The sequence below is a fragment of the Nycticebus coucang genome, chromosome Y, assembly GCF_027406575.1.
Source record: "Nycticebus coucang isolate mNycCou1 chromosome Y, mNycCou1.pri, whole genome shotgun sequence".
In the NCBI taxonomy this organism is placed as follows: domain Eukaryota; kingdom Metazoa; phylum Chordata; class Mammalia; order Primates; family Lorisidae; genus Nycticebus; species Nycticebus coucang.
In genome coordinates this window covers 19,092,872-19,098,536 of record NC_069805.1, presented here as the reverse complement: position 1 = coordinate 19,098,536, position 5,665 = coordinate 19,092,872, and positions in this window count along the sequence as shown.

Sequence of the window (5,665 nt, the reverse complement as noted above, 5' to 3'; positions counted from 1 at the left end):
ATTCTGCAAGCTGCCAGGAGTAAGCGCCAGTTGACCTACAGGGGCAAATCCATCAGAGTGACCGCAGACTTCTCTAATGAAACTTTCCAAGCAAGAAGACAATGGTCATCTACCTTTAATCTACTTAAACAGAACAATTTTCAGCCCAGAATTCTGTACCCTGCTAAGCTAAGCTTCAAAATTGATGGAGAAATCAAATCATTTACGGATATACAAACATTGAGGAAATTCGCCACAACAAGACCAGCTCTACAGGAAATACTTCAACCTGTTCTGCACACTGACCACCACAATGGATCAGCAGCAAAGTAAGAACTCAGAAATCAAAGGACAGAGCCTAACCTCCACACTGATGCAAAAGATAAAACTAAGCAATGGACTCTCACCAAATAAGACGAATAGAATACTACCACACTTATCAATTATCTCAATAAATGTTAATGGCTTGAATTCCCCACTGAAGAGACATAGATTGGCTGACTGGATGAAAAAACACAAGACATCCATTTGCTGTCTGCAAGAAACACACCTGGCTTCAAAAGACAAATTAAAGCTCCGAGTCAAGGGATGGAAGACAATTTTTCAGGCAAATGGAATTCAGAAGAAAAGAGGAGTTGCAATCTTATTTTCAGATACATGTGGATTTAAAGCAACTAAAGTCAAAAAAGACAAAGATGGTCACTTTATATTGGTCAAGGGAAAACTACAACAAGAAGACATTTCAATTCTAAATATTTATGCACCCAATTTAAATGCTCCCAGATTCTTGAAGCAGACCTTACTCAGTCTGAGCAATATGATATCTGATAATACCATCATAACAGGGGACTTTAACACACCTCTTACAGAACTGGACAGATCCTCTAAACAGAAATTAAACAAAGATATAAGAGATTTAAATGAGACCCTAGAACAACTATGCTTGATAGACGCATATAGAACACTCCATCCCAAAGATAAAGAATATACATTCTTCTCATCACCCCATGGAACATTCTCCAAAATTGATCATATCCTGGGACACAAAACAAATATCAACAGAATCAAAAGAATTGAAATTTTACCTTGTATCTTTTCAGACCATAAGGCACTAATGGTGGAACTCAACTCTAACAAAAATGCTCGACCCCACCCAAAGGCATGGAAATTAAACAATCTTCTGTTGAATAACAGATGGGTGCGGGAAGAAATAAAACAGGAAATCATTAACTTCCTTGAGCATAACAACAATGAAGACACAAGCTACCAAAACCTGTGGGATACTGCAAAAGCAGTTTTGAGAGGAAAATTCATCACTTTAGATGCCTACATTCGAAAAACAGAAAGAGAGCACATCAACAGTCTCACAAGAGATCTTATGGAATTGGAAAAAGAAGAACAATCTAAGCCTAAACTCAGTAGAAGAAAAGAAATATCCAAAATCAAATCAGAGATCAATGAAATTGAAAACAAAAGAATCATTCAGAAAATTAATGAAACAAGGAGTTGGTTTTTTGAAAAAATAAATAAAATAGATAAACCATTGGCCAGACTTACTAGAAATAGAAAAGTAAAATCTCTAGTAACCTCAATCAGAAACGATAAAGGGGAAATAACAACTGATCCCACAGAGATACAAGAGATCATCTCTGAATACTACCAGAAACTCTATGCCCAGAAATTTGACAATGTGAAGGAAATGGATCAATATTTCGAATCACACCCTCTCCCTAGACTTAGCCAGGAAGAAATAGAGCTCCTGAACAAACCAATTTCAAGCACTGAGATCAAAGAAACAATAAAAAAGCTTCCAACTAAAAAATGCCCTGGTCCAGATGGCTTCACTCCAGAATTCTATCAAACCTTCAAGGAAGAGCTTATTCCTGTACTGCAGAAATTATTCCAAAAAATTGAGGAAGAAGGAATCTTCCCCAACACATTCTATGAAGCAAACATCACCCTGATACCAAAACCAGGAAAAGACCCAAACAAAAAGGAGAATTTCAGACCAATCTCACTCATGAACATAGACGCAAAAATTCTCAACAAAATCCTAGCCAATAGATTACAGCTTATCATCAAAAAAGTCATTCATCATGATCAAGTAGGCTTCATCCCAGGGATGCAAGGCTGGTTTAACATACGCAAGTCCATAAACGTTATCCACCATATTAACAGAGGCAAAAATAAAGATCACATGATCCTCTCAATAGATGCAGAAAAAGTATTTGATAAAATCCAGCATCCTTTTCTAATTAGAACACTGAAGAGTATAGGCATAGGTGGCACATTTCTAAAACTGATTGAAGCTATCTATGACAAACCCACAGCCAATATTTTACTGAATGGAGTGAAACTGAAAGCTTTTCCTCTTAGAACTGGAACCAGACAAGGTTGTCCTCTGTCACCTTTACTATTCAACATAGTGCTGGAAGTTCTAGCCAATACAATTAGGCAAGACAAGGAAATAAAGGGAATCCAAATGGGAGCAGAGGAGGTCAAACTCTCCCTCTTTGCTGACGATATGATCTTATACTTAGAGAACCCCAAAGACTCAACCACAAGACTCCTAGAAGTCATCAAAAAATACAGTAATGTTTCTGGATATAAAATCAATGTCCACAAATCAGTAGCCTTTGTATACACCAATAACAGTCAAGATGAGAAGCTAATTAAGGACACAACTCCCTTCACCATAGTTTCAAAGAAAATGAAATACCTAGGAATATACCTAACGAAGGAGGTGAAGGACCTCTATAAAGAAAACTATGAACTCCTCAGAAAGGAAATAGCAGAGGATATTAACAAATGGAAGAACATACCATGCTCATGGATGGGAAAAATCAACATTGTTAAAATGTCTATACTTCCCAAAGCAATCTACCTATTCAATGCCATTCCTATCAAAGTACCTACATCGTACTTTCAAGATTTGGAAAAAATGATTCTGCGTTTTGTATGGAACCAGAAAAAACCCCGTATAGCTAAAGCAGTTCTTAGTAACAAAAATAAAGCTGGGGGCATCAGCATACCAGATTTTAGTCTGTACTACAAAGCCATAGTGCTCAAGACAGCATGGTACTGGCACAAAAACAGAGACATAGACACTTGGAATCGAATTGAAAACCAAGAAATGAAACTAACATCTTACAACCACCTAATCTTCGATAAACCAAACAAGAACTTACCTTGGGGGAAAAACTCCCTATTCAATAAATGGTGTTGGGAGAACTGGATGTCTACATGTAAAAGACTGAAACTGGACCCACACCTTTCCCCACTCACAAAAATTGATTCAAGATGGATAAAGGACTTAAATTTAAGGCATGAAACAATAAAAATCCTCAAAGAAAGCATAGGCAAAACACTGGAAGATATTGGCCTGGGGGAAGACTTCATGAAGAGGACTGCCATGGCAATTGCAACAACAACAAAAATAAACAAATGGGACTTCATTAAACTGAAAAGCTTCTGTACAGCTAAGGAGACAATAACCAAAGCAAAGAGACAACCCACACAATGGGAAAGGATATTTGCATATTTTCAATCAGACAAAAGCTTGATAACCAGGATCTATAGAGAACTCAAATTAATCCACATGAAAAAAGCCAACAATCCCTTATATCAATGGGCAAGAGACATGAATAGAACTTTCTCTAAAGACGACAGACGAATGGCTAACAAACACATGAAAAAATGTTCATCATCTCTATATATTAGAGAAATGCAAATCAAAACATCCCTGAGATATCATCTAACCCCAGTGAGAATGGCCCATATCACAAAATCTCAAAACTGCAGATGCTGGCGTGGATGTGGAGAGAAGGGAACACTTTTACATTGCTGGTGGGACTGCAAACTAGTACAACCTTTCTGGAAGGAAGTATGGAGAAACCTCAAAGCACTCAACCTAGACCTCCCATTCGATCCTGCAATCCCATTACTGGGCATCTACCCAGAAGGAAAGAAATCCTTTTATCATAAGGACACTTGTACTAGACTGTTTATTGCAGCTCAATTTACAATCGCCAAAATGTGGAAACAGCCTAAATGCCCACCAACCCAGGAATGGATTAACAAGCTGTGGTATATGTATACCATGGAATACTATTCAGCCATTAAAAAAAATGGAGACTTTACATCCTTTGTATTAACCTGGATGGAAGTGGAAGACATTATTCTTAGTAAAGCATCACAAGAATGGAGAAGCATGAATCCTATGTACTCAATCTTGATATGAGGACAATTAATGACAATTAAGGTCATGGGGGGGAAGCAGAAAGAGGGATGGAGGGAGGGGGGTGGGGCCTTAGTGTGTGTCACACTTTATGGGGGCAAGACATGATTGCAAGAGGGACTTTACCTAACAATTGTAATCAGTGTAACTGGCTTATTGTACCCTCAATGAATCCCCAACAATAAAAAAAAAAAAAAAAAATCAGGAGCATTTCTATATGCCAACAGTTAATCTGAAAAAGAAAACAAAAAGTTATGTCATCTACAAATAAAATAGCTAGTAATGAACTTAACCAAAGAAGTGAAAGATGTATGTAATGAAAACTATAAAATATTGATTAAAGAAAACTGAACAGGACACAAAAAATGGTGAGATAGTCCATTCTCATGGATTGGAAGAATCAGTATTGTTAAAATGTGCATACTATGCAAAGTAATCTGCAGATTCAATCCAATCCCCATCAAAATCCCAACAACATTACTTACAGAAATAGAAAAAGTAATCCTAAAATTTATATGGAACCACACAAACCCAGAATACTCAAAGCTATCTGATAAAAAAGAAAAAAAAATGGAAGAATCAAATTACCCGACTTCAAATTATATACTACAGAGCTGTAATAACCAAAAGAGTACAGTTCTGGAATAAAAAACAGACACATAGACCAATGTAACAGAATAGAGAACCCAGAAGAAGATCCACGCATCTATAGTGAATTTATCTTTGACAAAGGGGCCAAGAACATGAAGTGGAGAAGGGATGGTCTCTGTAGTAAATGGTGCTGGGAAAACTGGTTATACATATTCAAAAGAATGAACCTAGACCCCTATCTCTCACTGCATACAAAAATAAAATGTAAATGTATGTAAGACTTAAATCTAAGACCTGAAACTATGAAACTCCTAAAATAAAACATTGGGGAACTGCTTCAAGACATTGGTCTGGCAAGGAATTCTTGAGCAATATCCCCAAAGCACAGGCAACCAAAGCAAATTGACAACAGGGATCATGTCAAGTTAAAAGTTCCTGCAAAACAAAGGAAACAGTCAACAAAGTGAACAGACAATTTACTGAAAGGGAGAAAAATATTTGCAAACTACCCATCTCGCAAGGGATTAATAACTAAAATACACTGTATATAAAGAGTTCCAACAACTCAATGGGAAAAAATAAAATAATCCTATTAAAAAATGGACAAAGGATCTGAGACATTTCTCAGAAGAAGACATACAAATGGCCAATAGGTATATGAAAACATGTTCAACATCACATCATTAGAGAAATGAACTATCTCTAGACAATGAGATATCATCTCACCTTACTTAATATAGCTTCTATCAAAAAGATAGTCAATAACAAATGCTGGTGAAGATGTGAAGAAAGGGGAACTGCCATGCACTGTTCATGGGAATGTAAATTCAATGCAACCACAATGGAGAACAATGTGGA